Here is a 22568-nt window from a genome sequence, read left to right on the forward strand (position 1 = left end):
CGCGTGTGCTCGAGGAGTCAGATCGCCACTCAAACGACAAAGAGAAGGTAATTTTAAATATGACAATGCCTGCCTGGTCTGCCGTCTTTAGCTCCGTCCGCTGCCTCGTCCGTTCCGTCCAATCAAAGCGGGATAGGCGTTGACAGCCGATCCATAAAATGAGCGTGTTGGGCCAAGGAGTTGTTTTAATCCTGTCTCGTCGCCAGTGTTGTAAAGAACACGCTCCGGGTTATCTTGAGCAAACTCCTTTATTCATATATTGTACAAGACGTAGATATAACGGCCCATCCACGCAGCAGTGCCTTCACCGATCCAGCTCTCCTCTCAACTGCCACCCTTCGCTCTCTCCTGGAATTCTAAATTCTGCCTTCCAGAATCAATGAATGAATGTACCGCTTTGGGGAAATGTAGTTTGATGCACAATTGCACACTTTTTTCCTTGTAGAAAACATTTGTTCCAAGGAGAAACCTGTTCCATGAAAGCCCCACCATTTTGGGGGGTATGTATGTGTATTTATATAACACAAATCTAGCCATTGTGTACGTCAGTGTGGGTTACACAAAAAGATCATTTTTGCACTTTTTTAGGCACAAGCAAATTAAGTGATTTGCCACACAATTTTGAGCCAAGCACGAAATCAAGGTTCAAACCTGGATCTCTAGGTTCACAGGTCAGCAGCTCTAGTAATTACACCACATCTCCTCCCAGAGGAGTGATTACAGCTCTTTTCATGAGTAAAAAAGTCCGACCTTTTCCAGTGGGAGAAATAGACATGAGTAAGTGAATGCCAACAAACACACAAGTTTGTTGGTGTTCACAAACAAGAAAGGCAAAAAAAGACCTTCATTCACCACTACCCACCTCTTGCGTGGGCTTTATTACTGTCAATTGTGAGTACTTATGGCAGAGCATTACACTGTAGTAACACCATTTACACCTGTTAGGAATCCTTCAGTAAATTATTGATAGTGGTACATGACTACTGCCAGTCATAAACTTACATTGACTGCCAAAAACGGCATTATGAGTCGGGCCCTGAATGTAGTTAGTTTTCCAAATGATAAAACACAAACTCAGCAGCCTAGCTTGGTCAGTGTCATTGGGGAGGGGGTGTCAGCGTCAGATTTCCCAACAATCACACTGGCACATTATGTTAAAATACATTATACAGCATATACTTGGTGAAGTCCGACAGCCACAGCACAATACCCGACTGAAAGCACCTGCGCCCAACTATTTAACACAAAATACATTTATTAGGGTGGTGTAACATCTCACAACCCCCCGGAAGTTACGCCTCCGCACAAACTATGATGACTGCTATGCAGAATGTTTTTTAACTCCTCTGGTCCCAAGCCAAGGAGGTTCTCCGTGCCCCAGTTCCCTTAGGGTTCTTTCCAACTTTGGGGGCATAACAATGCTTCGCTCGGATTATGACAAAGCAAGATGAGTGCTTGGCTATGAATGCCGTCTGACAGAGTGAAAGGCGCGAACCCCCGCACGTATGAAGAGCTAAGAATTACCGGGCTGCCTGTAACTTGAGCGGGTTGAGGGCTTTTGTGTCCCCCCGTTGATGTAAAGCAAGCCGAGACCTACTCTGCCCGAAGGGCGAGCACGGCTAGGATGGCGGATCCACAAGGAACAGACTTCTATGGTTCACAGAAGAACTTGTCTGTGTTGCACGTGGGAAATTCACCTTTATATGCTGATAGTCGGAAATGTTCATCTCCGCAAAAAAATGTACAATATTTGAAAAAAACACACAAGTCTTGCTCAAGAGAACAGGCGGCTGCAGCTTCCTTTCTTTGTCTTGGACAAGATGGACTCCCAGGGACACCAGGAGTTTTCTAGGGAAACTGTTGATTTCCGAAAGGCCAACAGGACTCAGTATGTGCAGAGTAAATCACATGTCAGATTGGGCTTCAGGGCTCCGAAACGGCAACTGCTAATAGGGATTTTGCGGGTGGGGCGGGGATGTGGTTTTGGGAAGCAGACGGGCTAGAAAGGGGATAAGCTCCAATAGCAACTGTTCTATTTCATGGGTGCTAAAACTGCTAACTACTTGAATCTTGAGGTTGAGCAGGTGGGGTTTAGGTGGCAAACCAGTAGTTGTTCTAAGAGAAGCCGAAAACTGGGATAGACTGGAAGAGACAAAAGATGAGAAGGTTTTGTATAACCGAACAAAAGATTTGTAGCAGCCCCTACTGCTGACAGAGACCCAGATGACACTATCTTACAAGCTGTGATAAAGTGTGAAGAGGCAGAATAGGGTGTAGGGGACAAAGCCCAGCAACTATTATAATGTGTAGGTGTATTGGGGGAGCCTGTGAGGTGGCTATTAGAGAAGTGCTGCTTACTTGAGACTATTGTGACAATCATGGTCGTGGTACAGTCAACTGACAGTGTGAAAGAACTGGAAACAGGTGTAACATGGGGGAGCTTGGTGGCTCCATGTGACATGGATTCTATGGGGTTTGGTTTTCTTTTAACACAAATTGTGGATTTTGGGAATCTTAATCTTGTTCGGCAGGGTAACCTACCTGATAAGTGATTTGTTAAGGGAAAGCCCAGCGCACAGTATGAAGGCTGACTTCCCTTCTGCTGATTCCTGCCAGAGGTGGCAAGCCAGGGAAAAGACAATGGGCAGGAATAAGACCCAAATAAGTGCCATTGGTTGTGATTCATTCAAGAATTCTACCCATCCCTATTTTGTTTTCTTCAGTGCAACACCCTATATGCAATGGGTATGCCCAGACATGGGTACCATGCTCAAGGACAGAACGAAAGTCAATGACAGCAAAACTGGAAGCCAATATTCTTATTAGTTCCAAAGGGATCAACACCTAGTTAGTGAAGGTAATACTTGTTCTTAGTTAAAACAAATTGGATCGTTGTTCTCTTCTAAGGATTGTCATCTTCTGGTTTTTAGAGATAACACTGGAAGACCTTCTCAACATATCAATAATTTCTTCGTTTCACTAAATTTCAAGTACAGGGACTACTCAAATATGTGGATCCTTGAATCCTAGCGAAGTCCCAATCTGCTGGGTCATTTTAACAGCATTGTTCAGCTCAGACACATTTCTGGAGTTTGGGAAAATTCAATACCACACCTATGTATACAGGAAATAGTAAGACATGGCTATTGGATCAAAGTCCCCCGCTAACCCTAGAATGTTGTTCTTTGTAGGCCTTCTTACCAAGGAGCATTGTGCTGAAGTGAGTACTTCTGAAGGGTGTTTAGGATCTGGAACAAAATGGGCCATCAACCAGATTCCTGCAGGAGAGGCTGGACCCTGTTTTTATTCAGCCCTCTTCTTTACCCTTAACACATGGGAGATTTTCGCTCAGGTTTAAATGTGAAATGGGAGACCATCTTATTCAACATGAATGGCATACAAACTATTTTACAGATGATGTGGCCAGGAGAGTCCCTGTTGGCTGCAGGATGTCTGCCTGCGTACCCCAATCACTCAGGCTGAGTTGTGGGTCCTTTTGTGATGCAGAGGGTGTGGTGACCAGTTCAGGGTCCTATCACTTGACTTCAAGTTGATCTTTTAGTGGTTCACCTGTAGGGGAAAGATTCAGCAGGACCACGTTCCAGCGAGTTTAAAAAAGGCAAGCATTGAAGTTTTTTGTCATTGAGAGAAGCTATGCCTTGGAAGGTTCTCATTGACAGGGTTTAGGCAGCCTGATTCCACCACTGGTCTTAGAGGAAGTGTTTTACTTCCCAGACTTAGGAGATAGGATCAAAATCGAGAGCCTCCCACAGATTGCTCTTCAACCGAAACCCACTGGGACTTTGTTATTTGTTAAATGAGAATGCTGCTCCACCTTGTGCCATTTTGCGGGCAGTTCAAAGCAGTGAGGAGATGATCTGAAGTGTATTTTATTCTAATATAATAAAACATTTAAACTTTCCTTTTTTCACAATTTTAAGCGGCACCCGTTGTCTCTTTGAAGACTACGTTCAGGACACTTTTGGGTAACCATGCGCTCAATAATCTTAATAAGTTATCAATTTGTGATTTAATTGAACAAAATGCTAACGTAGGTGTTCTTGCAGCACATGCTGATGTCGTTTTAAGGGTTTCATCGTGCTGTAAAAAATGGTATACCTCTCAGAGGTATTTTATAGGTCTGCCTTAATAGGTTAAAAGACTCAGATAAAGATACATAAACACACCTATCCCTCGTATAAACCCCACCCCTCCTAAAAAAACAGAGAGGCAATTTTTTAAGACTGGCTTTAATATATGTCTATATTTACACACAAAGTAGATCTCCTACACATAGGTTTAACTTTTCACTTTTTTGATTTGCACAAATTCCGGGTGCAGATTTACACCTAGGTGCAGACTCACATGTCTCCACCCCCTGTTTGCATGCATTATTACATGAAAGCCAAATCTCTTTGCTTTGCTATGGCTGATTATCCAGAGGCATGAAGAAATGCAGGCAAGCGAATGGACAATGGAACACAGAGAAGCACACACACAAATTCAGCCACTAAAAGACATAAAGAAGTGGGTGCTCAGAGGTGGGCACATACACAGACAGTGGAGAATAGAGAGGCCACAGACACTCACACGCATAGAGACAGACAGAAGTACACAGGAACAGAGGTACATACAGGGCCGGTTACACATGCAGATAGCAGCACATATCATGCTAGTGTAGCTGCAGACGAACCTAGGGGTGCTGACAGTGCCAGACTGCCCTAAGGGGCAATCAGGCAGTGCATGATGGGCTGGTCTGACAGATCAATGTGTGGGACAGTTTTTTGTTTTTTTAACTCTCGTGGGCCTCTTTTGTGGTCTAGTGGGATGTTTATTACTGTTGCCAGAAACACTGCCTGCAGCTTACACAAATGCATATAGTCTCTTCTACTTTGCAAAACACCCATATAGTGTGTCTTTACAAGTTCAAACGTGCCCCGATTTGCAAATGTGGTGCACTTTTTTAGTTATTTGATTCACTAATGGGGCCACTTTTATTTTCGTTTCTGGGCATATTTTCTCTCCCAGTTCGACCCTAGGTGCTGCCCTGTAATCGAACTGGCCTGATGGGATGATCTGCTGTGAGATCGTAGTGGGCACGTCAACTCGGTGAGCTCTGTGAGTCCTTCAGAGTAAATACTTAGGTGTATGTGTAATATGATAATGCTATTACCACACGACGAATGCAATTGTGCTCACAAAAATGTGCCAGGATAAAATGCACCCCGGCCACGGAGGCCTGAACTTAGTCATGCGAGCCAATAGCTTTAGCAGGTCCAGGGGGGCAAATACTCTGATGCACTTAAGAACGGCGCTCACTGAATTCGGTTTTGTATAAATATACATTTAGAGTCCTAAATATCCTTAATGCGGCTTGCCCTTAAGAATAGAAGCACGACTTTACTTCTTTTATCGACTTCGGAAGGGTAAAAGGATGAGTCGGCCCTGCAAGGATTCACCTTCAGGTGACACAGCCGTTGCCTCAGTTAACCGGGTAATATGAGTCTCTTTACACAAAACTGTAAAAGAAAACCACGCCGCTCACCTAACGGTGATGAACTCTGAGTTCTTGGCAGCACATGTGTGTCTCGTCTGCGCCGACAGACGTCAGGCTGTCACGCCCAGCAGCCGGTGCCCGAAGTCCGTCCTTCACCATGGGGACTCCGCAAGTCGGATGGTCTCGCCGCCGCGGGAGATGGTGTGCCCCGGCCGCTAGGCCCGGCCGGCGAAGCTGTATTCTACTCCCTTGGGCGGAGCTGCAAGAGTACCCGGGCTCTACACACAACGGCTGGGCGTCCTAGCGACGGCTGCCTGGCTACAGACCACAACTGTCAGCAGATTTCTGTGACGGCCGCCATTGAATGCTGACTGGCATTTCATAATTCGGATTTAAGCAAAACGGGAAAGAGGCCACCATCGCATGTGTTGACTTTTTTGGGCAACAGCATAACGCTTAAGGCAATCTATCAATCTATCTATCTATCTATCTATCTATCTATCTATCTATCTATCTATCTATCTATCTATCTATCTATCTATCTATCTATCAGTCTGTCTGTCTGTCTGTCTGTCTGTCTGTCTGTCTGTCTGTCTGTCTGCCTGCCTGCCTGCCTATGGCGTAGCTTAGTCAATAATATTGGGGGGTGGGGGGTGGGGGAGGGGGGGGAGGAGGAGTGGGGAGTTACACTGAGACTTCCCTACAAGTGATGTAGTGTGCCCAACTGTCTGTCTGTCTGTCTGTCTATCTATCTAACTATCTATCTATCTATCTATCTATCTATCTATCTATCTATCTATCTATCTATCTATCTATCTATCTATCTACCTGCCTGCCTATGGCGTAGCTTAGTCAATAATATTGGGGGGAGGGGGGGAAGGGGGAGTGGGGAGTTACACTGAGACTTCCCTACAAGTGATGTAGTGTGCCCAACTGTCATAGCCCCTTTCAGTGGGCCTCGGGGGAAGCAGGAGTTACTAGGCCCACCTGTGGGTGGTAGCTGAGGTAGTTTATTCCTGATGTCCAAGGGCCCAGCCTACTAAGGATCTTGCTCAATTGGGCTAAGCAGTCCTTCTGTTCCTGACTTTCAGGTAGCAGTGAAAGGCTATAATTTCAGAAGGAAGGAGGTGGATGGGACACAGGCACACATACACACTCAGACCCATGAATTCACACATGCATTCACACACACATCCATGCACAGCACTCACTACCAAATATTCATGCATACAACCATGCCCACACCAATCATTAATTTAAAAAAAGTCACATTTACCTGTAGCTCTGCCTTGGAGGTCCCAGAAGGGTTGGGACTGTTGCCTTCCCTGACTCGTCACAGAGTGGGATCGGGGCCAGTGTGACTGCTGACCCACCCTACTCTGTGACAAGGTGCAACTGACTGACACTCAGCCCTGGGCATTTTAGGGCTTAAAACTGAAGCACCCAGTCTGAGTTAAACAGTGATTCTCCCCTTGTCACTGGGGGGGGGGGCCTCGAGGAGCGTTGCTGATCTGAGGAGGTCACGTCCATAGGAGCTGTGACATCTTCAGTCAAGCAAAGCTCAGCTCAGGCAGCCAGGAGCCTGCCCATTTAGTGAATGTTCAGCTTCTGGCTGCCTGACCTGAAAATGAAGAGTGTCTGTCAGGCTGACCTTTATTCAGCCTGACAGACACTCTTCTTGATGGGTGAAAGGTGTGGGGGTGTGGCCCCTGCATCGGGGTGAAACAAAGATACAGATCAGTAAACCCAACTCATAACTCACCTTGCAAGCAGTGTGAACAACAAATTCATATTCCATAGAAATTCAGCAGTTATAGTTATACTTATAGTTAAACTCATGTTAATAAACTATAATTCGTAGCCTAAAATTACTTTCCTGTACAAGATATAGGGGGTCATTATGAACACGGCGGTAAACACTGCAGTGTTCATGCTGGTGGTCTTTCCATAGACCGCCAGCCCCCTTGAGACCCTGCCGGCCGCATTATGAACTTTCTGCTGGGCCGGCGGGTGGAAACATTGTTTCTGCCCACTGGCCCAGCAGAATGCAGGGTCGGGACATTGCAATGCCTCAGTGCGGCGGGTGCATCAGCACCCGTCACGCAGATCACTGCCCAAAAATCGGGCATTGACCTGCGTGACGGGGCACTGCATGTGGGCCCCTGCACTGCCCATGTCAAGTGCATGGGTAGTGCAGGGGCCCTAAGCACCCCTTCCACCAGCCTCTGCCTGGCGGGAGAACCCGCCAGGGAAAGGCTGGGGGACACAGGATACATTATCCGGAGAGCAGCGCTGCCCTGTCGTATAATGTAATCCGCCATCGTCAGGCTGCCTGTCGGCGGTAGCCTGGCAGTGGAGAAGAGCTGCTACAAGCACCCCGCTCTGTCTTTATTATATGGCGGTTCAGACCGCCATGCCAGTGGCGGTCTTTTCCGCCGCCACCGGCATGGGGGTCTGAACCGCCGGGTTCATAATGAGCCCCATAGTTTCTTCAGATAAGTATAACTTCTGAATTATAACAATAAATCCTGAATTTCTCTGTTTTTGTGTGGGTAAAATGTGAACCTAACTATAATGTCCCTGTAACCTTTGTTATTTTTAGTACATTTCTATTTTTTAATGTAAAGTAATATATAAATATCATACTTTAATACAACCACCACCACGCACATTCTTGGCCATGCATGATGGGGGTTGCCCTCAGGGCCTGCAGCCAACCCCCACACAAGCACCCAAACCCACCCTGTGCATGGACATAGGTTGTGCACAGCAGGGTTTTGGTGTGTGAGGTCTTTTTTCCCATTGGGCTTTAGATCCACAGGTACTCATGGTTCTGCGCAAAATCCACTTCACTAGATATCTATATTTTTTCCCTTTATTAACTCCGAAAATACTGAACAGATTTACACCAAATCACAAAAAGCACAATCTGCATATCAAGACCTAGCTTCCTGCCAAATTTGGTGTAATTCATTTCAGCAGTTCAGACTGTAGCCACGTCTAAAGTTTGCAAAATCCCTATAGATATAGATGGAGAATAGGCATTTTGGGCCCAGCCTTTTTCTTGGGCCCTACCTTGACAAATCACCAGGAAAATTTCTACACAGCATTTAAAGTGAGTGGCAAACTAAGTTTGAAAGTTGCGTGAAGATTCGTCAAATGGCGCAAAGTTATTAACAAAACAAAAAATCCCCTGTCTATGGGAAAAGTTGGTCCCAACTATAACTACCTACTGGCTAGTAATACATATCAATATGGCTAGTAATACATATCAATATGTCAATATATATATATATATATATATATATATATATATATATATATATATATATATATCTATATATACATATATATATAGATATATATATGTATATATATATATATATATATAGACACACACATAGAGATATAGACACAGATAGATAGATAGATAGATAGATAGATAGATAGATAGATAGATAGATAGATAGATAGATAGATAGATGTTTCTGAATGAATCCACTGATATTGGGTTATAGCACATTGCGCAAGATAAAGATATTTATTATGACATATTTTTAAAAAGTGGTTTAGGTTTAAAATCAACCTTTTTTTACCAAGTTACAGGATAACAACAATATTTATGTCTTTGGAAAGTGTGTACTTCAAGACGTAAACCAAATAAGCTTTGATGATAAGAAGACACATTTGAGAAAGCATCAGAGATCAGCATTATGGTCTTTAGAAAGCAATAAAGACATAGGTGGTCATTACAACCCTGGTGGACGGTGTTAAAGATGCGGTAATACCGCAAACAGTCAGACGGACAAAAAAAGGGAATTATGACCCTGGCGGAAACCGCCAACAAAGACAGCCACTTTAACACACCGCCCGCCACGGCGGTACAGACAAGCAGCGCGGCGGTCACCGCCAACAGACAGGCGGGAGACAATGTACCGCCCACAGTATCAAAACAGGCCAATCCGCCACCTTTTCCGGGGCGGATTCACCGTGGATAAAAACACGGCGGAAACAGCTTTTGCTATGGGAAAACGCTCACCTTCTACACATCCCACGGGGAACGACGACTCCATGGAGCCGGAACTCCAAATACTACCTGCCCTTGTCTTTCTGCTCCTTCACGGCCAACAGCGACGTAGGCGCAGAAGATACCAGTGAGTACTGCACCTACGACTCGGGGGAGGCAAAAGTTAGGGGGACACCCACCAAACACCCCCACCCCCACCCTCGCATATCTCAACATACACACCAATGCAGTCACAAAAAGAACAGTAACAACCCACAATCACCCCGGAAGAATGCAAAGACAATGTGAATTATGGGGAAACATTATAATGTGCCAATATACATGTCATACAAAAATATACAAATATATGTATCCCAAAATCACTCATATTTACATAAATAATCCGAGAAGTATTGCAGATATGTACACAACAATGTCCGTGCACAAACAGTCCAAAAATGCATGGGCGAGGCCCACAATAGATACCTGACCAAAATCCGAGAGAACACTGCCGGGGCATCAGATAGAAACACTACAGGCACGTCAGGGGGAAGTGAAGGGGGGGCACCTCAGCCAGATGAATGCAAAGCCAGATCCACGACGGGGCTCCATGCCCATTGATGTATCCTGGGGAGTGCAAAGCCACAGTCTCTCAAGTCTCTACAGTGGGTGGCTTGCCCACTGTTCCATCCTGGGGAGTGCAAAGCCACAGTCTCACAACTCTCTACAGTGGGTGGCTTGCCCACTGTTCCATCCTGGGGAGTGCAAAGCCACAGTCTCACAAGTCTCTACATTGGGTGACTTGCCCACTGTGCCATCCTGGGGAGTGCAAAGCCACAGTCTCTCAAGTCGATGCAGGTCCATACTGGTACTCTGGGGTGACTGGTGCCCAGCCTGGATGAGTCTCCCCGTGAAAGGTAGTGTCCTGTCACTGTCCCAGCTGCACATGGGATTAGGATGCCTGATGTGGTGGGCCATTAATTCCTACCCGGTGCATTGCCCTGTTCAGCGGTGCTTTGCCATTGAGGTTCAGGACCATTCAGCGGTGCTTTGACATGGCGGTCTTTGCCCTGTTCAGCGGTGCTTTGCCATGGCGGTCTATGGACTGTTGAGCGGTGCTTTGCCATGGCGGTCTTTGCCCTGTTCAGCGGTGCTTTGCCATTGAGGTTCAGGACTGTTCAGCGGTGCTTTGACATGGCGGTCTTTGCCCTGTTCAGCGGTGCTTTGCCATGGCGGTCTATGGACTGTTCAGAAGGTGCTTTCACATGGCGGTTCTGATACGGACATTGGTGTGTGACATGACGATCTCCATACTGGACATTGGTGTGTGGCATGACGATTTCCACACTGGACATTGGTGTGTGGCATGACGATCTCCATACTGGACATTGGTGTGTGGCATGACGATTTCCACACTGGACATTGGTGTGTGGCATGACGAACTCCACACTGGACATTGGTGTGTGGCATGACGAACTCCACACTGGACACTGGTGTGTGGCATGACGTTCCATCATTGCCCAGCGGGGCTGTGGCATCCTGGCCCCGCCTGGGCTGTGTCTTGTGCGGTGGTCTCAGGACCAGTGATGATACTTGGGCCCTCCTGGGCTGTGTCTTGTGCGCTGGTCTCAGGACCAGTGACGATACTAGGGCCCTCCTGGGCTGTGTCTTGTGCAGTGGTCTCAGGACCAGTGACGATACTTGGGCCCTCCTGGGCTGTGTCTTGTGCGCTGGTCTCAGGACCAGTGACGATACTTGGGCCCTCCTGGGCTGTGTCTTGTGCGCTGGTCTCAGGACCAGTGACAATACGTGGGCCCTCCTGGGCACCAACTCTGGCGGTGGGCTCTGGACCCGTTACGATACTTGGGCCCTCCTGGGCACCAACTCTGGCGGTGGGCTCTGGACCAGTGACGATACTTGGGCCCTCCTGGGCACTGACTCTGGCGGTGGGCTCTGGACCAGTTAGGCTACTTGGGCCCTCCTGGGCACTGACTCTGGCGGTGGGCTCTGGACCAGTGACAACGGTGCTGGCGGTTGTGTCTGGACCAGCGGAAATGATGGCGCACTTCTCCGCCGTGACACTCACAACAGGCTGGGCAGTCTTCCTCGGGACCTTCCCCACCTTTTTTGGAGTTACAGCTGACTCACCAATCGCCTTCGATCCCATTTCACTTGTTGCCCCACCAGGAGTCTTGACACAGTCCCGTCGTCCACTATCCAATTTCGGAGCCTTTACAGGGGGTGGGCTGCCAGTGCCTTGGCTCCGGGTCCTACAGCCTGCCCTGGTGTACGGTGCACTCCAAAAACCTGGAACACGCACCACTGGTACTGGTGGCTTTTTGGCTGAGGCGCTACGACGGGACTGATGAATTGGAGGGGGTGGGGTGGGGGCAAAAAGGTCAATTTGACATAGGGACAGTTTCTGACGAACACTGGGATGGGTAGCTGGAGGGGGTCTGGGAGTGGAGGAAGAGGAGGTGGTTGTAGGAGGTGTCACTTTAGCTGTTTTGGGTGCAGGTGCAGGTACTGGAGGTTGTCGTGAGATGGATGGATGTTGGGTGAGTGATTGCCGGCGTTTGGGTACTTTGGGAGGGGGCGTCACAGACACACTGGGAGAGGACACAGGGGACGTGTAAATGGCAGTGGAGGTGGTGAGTGCAGGTGAGCGGCGTGTGGTGCTGGGTGTCCTGGTGCGAGTCCTAGTGCCTGTAGATGTGGTGCATGCAGGTGTGTGTGTAGACGAGACTGGGAGGGAGGAGGGAGAAGAGGAGGAGGGGGACACAGTGGAGACAGTGGATGTTGCTGTGTCTGTATGGGTGGGATGCTTGTGTGAGTGCCTGTGGGATGTGTGGTGCCTATGTTTCCCTGAGCTACTTTTGTGTGTTGACTTGTGTGCATGCTGGTCTGTAGGTGTGCTTGGGATGGGCTGGGGTACAGGGGATTGGGTCTGGGTGGAGGAAGTTGGAGGGGGGAGGCTGGACACAGGGACAATTGCTGCCATCAGTGCTGAGGCCAGAGATTGCAGAGTTCGCTGAAGGACAGCCTGACCAGAATGAATGCCCTCCAGGAATGCATTACCGTGTTGCAACGCCCTTTCTACACCCCGGATGGCATTCACAATGGTAGACTGCCCAACAGTGAGTGACCTGAGGAGGTCAATGGCCTCCTCACTGAGGGCAGCAGGGGTGACTGGGGCAGGGCCTGAGGTGCCTGGGGCAAAGGTGATGCCCACCCTCCTGGGTGAGCGGGCACGGGGCGAACGCTGAGGGGCTGCTGGGAGGGCGGTGCTGGTAGGGGGGGTGGCGGCTGTACCTGTAGAAGTGGGGCGCACAGGTGGTGCCGCCACCACAGGGGTGCTCCCATCGGCGGACGAGTCTGTGTCGCTGGTTGGTGATCCGGTGGCCGACGTGAAGCTCCCCTCGCCCTCCATCCCACTGGTGTATTCAGAGTCTGTGGTGTGGCCCTCCATGGCCTTGTGGGATGCAGCTCCCTCGTGCTCCGGTGCCACTGTACCTCCGCCTGTTGATGCTGATATACAAAAGGACAGGGAGAGCAGGAAAAGGGGGGAAGACAGAACAAAGAGAGTTTTAGTGCATGGCATACCGCTACCGTTGGCGGACAAGACAGACGCAGCAGCCCCATGCACAACGCCGCACTCCTGCCCTCTGCACATGCAATTTCTGGGATATGGCCTACATGGCATTGGTGGAAATCTGCGCACATGGGTGCCACAGGGGCAACTATACCTCAACTTGATAATTTACTGAGGTGGGGTAGAGTGCCACATGGTCTACATTACGGAGGGGCCTTGCCTACCTAACTCGCCCTGGCCTAGGGACACCCAGAGCCCACCTCCCCCACCCAGACACCTCCACTGCACGCAAAGTCCGCAGAATGAGACTGTACTCACCCCCTTGTGTCTGCTGTGATGTCCTTAAGCGCCCATCCAACTCCGGGTAGGCCACCGCCAGGATCCGGAACATCAGGGGGGTCATGGTACGACGGGCACCCCTCCCATGTTGGGAGGCCATCCCCAGCTGAGCCTCCGCCGTCTTCTTGCTGCAGTGGCGAATGTCCTCCCATCTCTTACGGCAGTGGGTGCCCCGTCTCTGGTGGTCCGGACCTCCTTGGCGATGGCACGCCAAATGTCCCTCATCTGGTGGGCGCTGACCTACATGACATGCACAAGGAAAGAGGAACAGTCATTACCAACTGCACCATCAATGTGAGTGGCCCCCTCCCTACTCTGACCATGTGGCCCATTTATTCCCATGCTTTACTGTAGTATGACTTCTGCCCCCTTCCCTCTTCCACCCAGCCCTGTCCACCCAGGCCTAGCCCCTACAACGTGCTCCCTGTGTACTAACCTGTTGGTCTGGAAGACCGTAGAGTAGCATGTACTGGGGGAGGACCCCATCCACAAGTTTCTCCAACTCTTGTGCAGTGAAGGCAGCGGCCCTTTCCCCAGACGCAGCAGCCATCGTCGCTTCCAGACCGAGGTCACAGCAGCACTAGCAGTGTAGGTCCTCTCCTGTCGAAGGCCAGGTATCTAGTGGTTGAACAGATAGAAAATGGTGGTAACGTCCGCGGCGGTGACGTCCGCGGCGGGGCGCATCATCACCGCCGGCGCACCTGTTCATTGGCTCCTGGGACCCATAGGGTCCAATGTTAACCAATGCAGCATTGCGCCGCGGTCTACGACCGCCTACCGCGACGGTGTGCAACGCCAGCGCTGTTACCCCACAATCCCATTGTCCCAGTTTAGAGGTCAGGCAGCCGCCATTTCAGGGGCCCGCATGGATTCCTTTTCAACTGCGTCACACATACTGAGGCCTACACTAAACACACATACAGGAAGGGTTTTGTGTCTGCTGTAGTCTTGTGTGTAACAGTGTTGTCCTTCTTAGGCACCGTCAGCTGGGACATATGAGAAGATGGCGGAATCCTCCGGTGTACCGACCGCTGGTGGACCTGTTGACAATGGAAGAGAGACATTTAATCGTGACCTACCGGTTTGACCGTGCTACAATCCAGGAACTATGTAGCCAGTTGGAGCCAGACCTGATGTCACCAATCCGCCATCCGACTGGAATCCCCCCTGACGTGCAGGTGCTGTCAGTGCTCCATTTCCTTGCAAGTGGGTCATTTCAAACAACAGGGGCCATGGCATCAGGGATGTCCCAGCCTATGTTTTCCAACGTGTTGTCCAGAGTGTTGTCTGCCCTGCTGAAACACGTAAGGAGATACATCATATTCCCTCAGGTGGAGGATTTTCCTACAGTGAAAGGTGACTTCTATGCCCTTGGACATATCCCGAACGTCATAGGTGCCATTGATAGGACCCATGTAGCTATGGTTCCCCCCCGCAGGACTGAACAGGTGTACAGGAACAGGAAGAGTTATCATTCAATGAATGTCCAGATGGTCTGTTTGGCAGACCAGTACATCTCGCAAGTAAATGCTATGTTCCCTGGCTCAGTGCATGACGCCTACATCCTGCGGAATAGCAGCATCCCTGATATGATGGGTGAACTCCAGAGGCACCGTGTATGGCTATTGGGGGACTCTGGTTACCCCAACCTTTCCTGGCTATTGACCCCAGTGAGGAATCCCAGGACCAGGGCAGAGGAACGCTACAATGAGGCCCATGGGCGGACTAGGAGGGTTATCGAACGCACCTTCGGCCTCCTTAAGGCCAGGTTCCGGTGCCTCCATATGACAGGTGGGTCCATATTCTACTCACCGAAGAAGGTGTGCGACATCATCATCGCCTGCTCCATGCTCCATAACTTGGCATTGCGACGCCAGGTGCCTTTTCTGCAGGAGGATGATCCAGATGACGGTGTTGTGGCAGCTGTGGAGTCTGTGGAGCCTGTGGACAGTGATGAGGATGAAGCTGAGGAAGACGAAAACAACAACAGGGAGTCAGTCATACAGCAATATTTCCAGTGACAGACAGGTGAGAACATTTTCATTTTTACCATTACATTAACTTTCACACATCTGCCTCTATCCTGTTCCTCCATTTCAATCACTATTTGTTAACTGAGTTGTACCCTTCCATTTCAGTTTCACAAGTGTGGTAACCTACGTGTCAACTGTTTGCATCCTTGAAGGGCTTGTGATGTGTGACATAGGTATGTTAGCCTTCCAATGGGTAACCCATTATTAAACTAATTTATAATACAGATTTACAAATCATAGACTTACTCCATTTGTTTTTAGTGTTTCAAGGGTGTTTATTTAAGTGCTCAAAAAATGAAGGGGGGTTGTAAACTGGTGAAGGGTGATGGTGGAGGAATGTCCATGGCAGAGTCCAGTCTATTAGTCTCACAGGTACATTGCACATCTGGGCATTGGAAGTGGAGCTAGGTCAGTTCCGATTTGGACAGGGTAACACAGTGGGACAGTGGGGGGACAATCAGGGTGGTCTTATTTCCTGGCGGGGGTCTTGCCATCTTGCTCTGTCCTGTTCCTGGATCTCAGGGCCCGCTTGCGTGGTGGTTGTCCGTCTGCAGGGGATGGGGTGCTGGTGTGTTGGTCCTGTGGCGGGGCGTCCTGTCCACTAGCGCCGGCGGAGGTGGTGGGCATTTCATCGTCCTGGCTAGTGTCAGGGGCCCCTTGGAGTGCCACGGTGTCCCTCAAGGTCTTTTGAATTTCCGTCAGCACCCCTACGATGGTGCCCAGGGCAGAGCCGATGGTCCTGAGCTCCTCCCTGAACCCCAAATATTGTTCCTCCTGCAGACGCAGGGTCTCCTGCAACTTGTCCAGGACCGTCACCATCGTCTCCTGGGAGTGGTGGTATGCTCCCATGATGGAGGAGAGGGCCTCGTTGAGAGTTGGTTCCCTTGGCCTATCCTCCCTCTGTCGCACAGCAGCCCTCCCAGTTCCCCTGTGTTCCTGTGCCTCTGTCCCCTGGACCGTGTGCCCACTACCACTGTCCCCAGGTCCCTGTTGTTGTTGGGGTGGTGGGTTAGCCTGGGTGTCCTGTAGTGGTGGACACACCGCTGATTGACCTGTCCTGGGTAGGGAGGTTTGGATCCGCTGGGAGGGTGCTGTGCTGGTGTTACCAGAGGGTGTAAGCTCGGTGTTGGGCTGTGGCTGGGCAAGGGGAACCGACTGTCCTGAGGCCCACAATGGTCCGACCTGGTCATCAAGATCCAGTGGGGCAGAGCTGCTGTGGTCACTGTGGGCCCCTTCTGGGGGTGGAGTGGTGTTGTCTGGACCCTCTGGTGTGGTGACGTTCCTTCGGGTTCCTGCGGGGGTATAAGTACATGATTATTGCATGTGTGTGTTTCATGGAGTGCAATGGTTGGGTGTTTGTGAACCCCAGTGCAGGCATTCCTGTGTGGGGGCTTGTGTGCTGATGGTTGGGGGGTGTTGTGGGTCTGTGCAGTGGGCATGCTTTGGTGATGGGTGTCCATGCTTAGTTATGTCATGCAGGTCTTGGGGTTGGGATGGGTGGTTGGTGTCATGGGTAGATAGGTGAGGATTTGTGGTGATAGGGGAGAGTGTGATGGTGGGGGTGTGTGATTTCATGCAGGTAGGGTGGGGGGTATGATGGTTAAGATTAGACTTACCAGTGTCCGTTCCTCCAAGGACTCCTCCGAGGCCCTCAGGATGCAAGATGGACAAGACTTGCTCCTCCCATGTTGTTAGCTGTGGGGAAGGAGGTGGGGGTCCGCCGCCAGTCCGCTGTACCGCGATGTGGTGCCTGGATACCGTGGAACACACCTTCCCCCGTAGGTCGTTCCACCTCTTCCTGATGTCCTCCCTATTTCTTGAGTGCTGTCCCACACCGTTGACCCTGTCCACTATTCTTTGCCATAGCTCCATCTTCCTGGCTATGGATGTGTGCTGTACCTGTGAGCCAAATAGCTGTGGCTCTACCCGGATGATTTCCTCCACCATGACCCTGAGCTCCTCCTCGAAGAAGCGGGGGTGTCTTTGGCGTGACATGGGGTGGTGTAGGTGATGTGTGGGGTGGTGTATGTGTTGATGAGTGTGGTGTGTGTAGTGGTATGTGGTGTTTTGTGCTTGGATGTTGCGTGGATGATGGTGTTGTGTGCCTGTGTGTGATGGGGTTGTCTGTTCTGTGCTGTCTCTCTGGCCTTCTTTTGGAATTTTTGGTCGTAGGGGTTTGTGGGTGATGTGGGTGTGTGTTTTATATAGTATTGGGTGTGTGGGAGTGGTGTGTATATGTGTGTCAGGTGTGTGTATTTGTAATTGTCCAATGTGGCGGTGTTTTGTAGATGTGTGTGTATTTTCAGCGCGGCGGTGTGTACCGCCAATGGAATACCGCGGTTGAAAGACCGCCGCGTGGATTCGTGGGTCGTAATGGCATGGGCGTGTTTCTGTTGGCGTGGAGGTGGAGGATGTGTTTCCGCCAGTTTCTCGCTGACCTTTGGTGTGGGGGTATTGTGTGGGTGTCTGAATTTCGGCGGATTCCGTGATGTGTGTCATAATAGCTGTGGCGGTCTACCGCGGCCGCGGCGGTGTATTGGCGGTCTTCTGCACGGCGGTAAGCGCCTTATACCGCCAATGTTGTAATGACCCCCATAATATTTAGAAAGGCAGGTAAGGGAAGTGCAGTTGTAATAATGGATTACTTAAACTAGGGGCAGTCGTAATAATGGATTACTTAAGCTAGGACAAAGAAGAGCGTAGACGACTTTCTGATAATTCTTGTTTAAACATCTAAAATATTGTGGTGGTTAAGAAAGCAGAGAAAAATCTAACATTGACAAATTGTAAACAAGCAGGTTTGTTGTCTACTGATGAGTACTGTTAATTAAATATTACATAGCCTGGATACCAGTAATTTATTTTCTACCTAAGGTCCATGAGTCATTGATAAACCCCCAAGGCAGACCTACTGTATCAGCAACCAATCTTTAACAGAGAGTTTGCCAGAATACATTGATATTGTTATAACCCCTTTGGTGAAAGACTTCCCCTCTTATATAAAAAAATACCACAGATTTTCTCAAAATTATTCTCAAAATTATAGACAATGTTCCTTGGGGAAATGATTATTACTGATAACAGTGGACATATTTACATATGTATATTAAACGTGAAGTTGGTCTTTCGACTATGAATTATTTGCTTAATAACAGATCAGTCAACCTGTTATCATAACACAGTAGAATGTTGTTTGAAACAGCAGTTTTTGTATTGGGGAATATTTTTTTCTAGTATGAGAAAGATTTGTGGCACCAAACCTGGGGAACTGCAATGAGTTCTCAGTTTGCGCCATCTTACGCCTCTTGCTTATGGACCCAATGGAAAAAGAATATTTGAAATCTTAAGAGCTTATTTTTGTTTTTTTAAAGGCTTATTAATATCTGTTTGATTTTGTTGAACTCAGCACATTTGCCGTCTCACTAGAAATATTCCTTGTGATTATTGCATTTTCTTAATAAAGGTTTTATTTATCTCTATATCACATTGTAAACCTAGAAGAGAATCTCAAGGTGTGATGCTGTTAGTTGAGGTGTATGTGTAATGAACTAGAGTTTTAGTAAGTTGCTCCTCATTCATGTTTCAAAACTTTCATATTCCTTAAGGTTTAGCTAAAGTTTGTGGTTGTCTGTTTTTTGTTATTAGTGTTTTTTTACCTAAGAAATTTGGTATGTGTTACTAGAATACAACATAGTTTTAATAAATTACAAGAGACAAAATGTGGAAATTGCATGGATGGTCTTCTGTTAAGTGGGTACGTAATATGTTAACTCTATGGATAGTTTTTTGTGTAACGTGGTCATGTTTTCATAAACAAGTTAGTGTTCCATTCCTCTGATCACGAAGGACCAGCTTGTATATCTGGGAAATGTTTAGAGGCACAGGTATATGTTAACATGCACAAAACCAGCAAATATCAGACCTATACGAGCATTTATTTGGTTGGAAAATGGAGCAGTTATCATGCCGGTGAGATGTTTAAGTATTCATGAGTTTATTTTGTGTGTGGATGTTATTTATTTTGTTTCAATATGCACACAGTACCCACAAATAGGCAGTTTCTGAGTTCAGGTCTTTTGAATCATTTCAAAATGTTTAGGGGCATATTTATACTCCGTTTGCGCCGAATGTGCGTCGTTTTTTTCGACGCAAATTCGGCGCAAAACTAACGCCATATTTATACTTTGGCGTTAGACGCGTCTAGCGCCAAAGTATGGGCAAATAGCGTCATTTTTTTGCGTGAACGCCTTCCTTGCGTTAATGAGATGCAAGGAAGGCGTTCCCGTCTAAAAAAATGACGGTGACGCAAATGCGTCGTATTTATACTCCCGGGCAAAAATCACGCCCGGGAGTGGTCGGGTCAAAAAACCCCGCATTTGCGCCACTTTTTAACGCCTGGGTCAGGGTAGGCGTTAAGGGGCCTGTGGGCTCAAAATGAGCCCACAGGTGCCCTCCCCTGCCCCAGGGACCCCCCCTGCCACCTTTGCCCACCCCAGGAGGACACCCAAGGATGGAGGGACCCATCCCAGGGACATTCAGGTAAGTTCAGGTAAGTATAATTTTTTTTTTTTTTTTGGGTGGCATAGGGGGGCCTTATTTGTGCCCCCCTACATGCCACTATGCCCAATGACCATGCCCAGGGGACATAAGTCCCCTGGGCATGGCCATTGGGCAAGGGGGCATGACTCCTGTCTTTACTAAGACAGGAGTCATTTAAATGGCGTCTGGGCGTCGTAAAAAATGGCGCAAATCGGGTTGAGGCGATTTTTTTGCCTCAACCTGACTTGCCCCATTTTAAGACGCTCTAACGCCATTTTCCCCAACGCCGGCGCTGCCTGGTCTACGTGGTTTTTTTCCACGCACACCAGGCAGCGCCGGTCTGCTAGCGCCGGCTAACGCCATTCCATAAATACGGCGCCCGCATGGCGCTTCAGAATGGCGTTAGACGGCGCTAAATTTTTTGACGCTAAACTGCGTTAGCGCAGTTTAGCGTCAAAAAGTATAAATACGGGCCTTAGTTTTTTAATACACATTTTTATACATCTACATCTATGCCTCTTAAGGCATGAAGTGGACATCCTTTATGAACTGGGATGGTTTGGCTAGTTTCCTGTGGCTTTAGAAGTAAAAACATTATCTGTTGTCAAACTGTATTTGGACCACAATTAGTGACTACATGTGACTTGTGTGCGACGTCAACTAAGATGGGTAATAGAAGTTTGCTTTTTGTGTTGAGACAAAACATGATTTTAGTTGTTGTGACTGCTTCAGCCAATGATTGCCTGTTTTGGCTACATAACTGCTGCAGTTTCTTCTGTTGATTTTTTTCTTTTATATATTTTGGTAGGACGAATGATATATTTGGTGTTCCTTTGTCTTTTTAGGTGAATGAGATAATTTAAAGAAACTATCATTGTGCTTGCTTGAGGTGCTTAGACAGGTAAAACATTGGGGGCTCACTCCTGCTTCTACAGACATTTGTTTAGCACGTCTATTAAATACATTTGTTGTAAAACCGCTGTGATAAAATTGATCATTGGTTTAAATTTGTTCATTATCAGAATTTGAAAGATTATTCAATGACTCTTGATCCAGTTTTGATACTCAAAACATTAATGAAAAATAAGGTGTGTGGAATGATTTATTTCTTCATAAATAAAACATTTCAGACATCGTGCTGCAGTACAGATTTAGTTACCCTAAAAGATTTGCCTTTTGGTTCCACTATTTACAATAATACTGTTTTGTCTGTACCTAATGGTGATCAAGTATTTCTTTTGTGGTTCAGTTTTCATTCCGTAGATTCTTCCTTCTTTAGGTCCTAGTATTCACACCAGGGTGTTTTCTGCACTTAATAGTGATTGGAACTTCCATTCACTGTCAGGTAATTTAATAATGATCCTGTATTTTCTCTCTTGTTACGGATCTTTGATATATATTTTGTTGTAACAAACCACAGAGTATCATGAATTAGTTACCTTTTCCTGCATATTAAAATATAAAAATATGTTTTATTAATGTGATATTTTTTATTTGTTCAATTCTTGTGATCTCCTTCTATTCTCTCAAATTTTAGCTCTAGCCTTTAGGCTACATCTCTGAGTTGCTTAATTTGTTGTTCTTTTTTCAGACACTTCTCTGGCCTTGGTGCCATTCTAATCGGGATTGCAGCTGCCATATTTTATTTATGCACTTAACCTTCTTGATGACCTGTGTGCAGGTACTCTCCCTTTCAAATTAAGGAAGTCCAGGTATGCAATACTGGACAGTATCTGCCATTTAATGCAGTGGCTGTAAAGTACTTTGTACGAGCTTTGGAAGAGGCAGACCCCCATCTCCAGCTCAGCCCAGTACATATCAACTGAAGTTGTGTGTGTCCTGGAAGCCTCAACCGTCCAGGCTAGGAAACACGACGACTTGTGGAGGCCGAAGCCCTTTTAGCCAATGCACCCCATATATATATATATATATATATAACTATAACTTCTGGATTTATATATATATATATTTATATATATATACATTTATATTTATATATATATACACACACGTGTGTGTGTGTGTACATATATGTGGCATAAACCCTCTACACTCTAAAAAGGAGAAGCTAGCACTCCAGGAGACTTTTTTTGTGAAATTTTAATGCAGCCAAGGTGCAGACAACTCAACTACACGTTCCGGCTGTTGCCAGCCTTGTTCATGTATGTTCTGGTACTGTAGCGAGGAAGCTAGGCTCAGGCTCACAAGGACAGAACAAACTCTGAGAAGCAAAATCCATAAGATTATCCATCCATCCATCTTGTCCAATAATGATCCAAGATACCAGCACAGCAAGGTTGAGAATGCTGTGGAGAAAACCTCCAGTGACAGACTGCTACACCTCTCTGTGCGATGTATCAATGGAATCTGTATGAAGGCAGAAGAGTACAATACTGCCGTCAAAATGGGAAGCTGGAGACTGCCTTGGACTAAGGAGGGGTCTGACATGATCCCACATCCCATCTCAAAAGTTCAAGAATAACCTTTTATTGGAAACATCCTACTGCTGGTGCCTAGAAGGCTCCCACATTTTGACTCCCAGTTCATAGCCTTTCCTGCCTA

The 22568-nt window shown here is 47.7% G+C and overlaps 1 protein-coding gene across 1 annotated transcript in view; it reads right to left on the reverse strand.

Moving 5' to 3' along the window:
- Positions 1-5747, reverse strand: part of TTLL10 (tubulin tyrosine ligase like 10) — a 269052-nt gene extending 263305 nt beyond the window's left edge. Inside the window, exon 1 of the mRNA XM_069241104.1 lies at positions 5546-5747. The gene's annotated coding sequence lies outside the window, so the exon portion shown is untranslated. The remainder of the gene's footprint in view (positions 1-5545) is intronic.
- Between the last annotated feature and the right edge of the window lie 16821 nt (positions 5748-22568).

The sequence above is a fragment of the Pleurodeles waltl genome, chromosome 6 (genome assembly GCF_031143425.1).
Source record: "Pleurodeles waltl isolate 20211129_DDA chromosome 6, aPleWal1.hap1.20221129, whole genome shotgun sequence".
Taxonomy (NCBI): Eukaryota; Metazoa; Chordata; class Amphibia; order Caudata; family Salamandridae; genus Pleurodeles; species Pleurodeles waltl.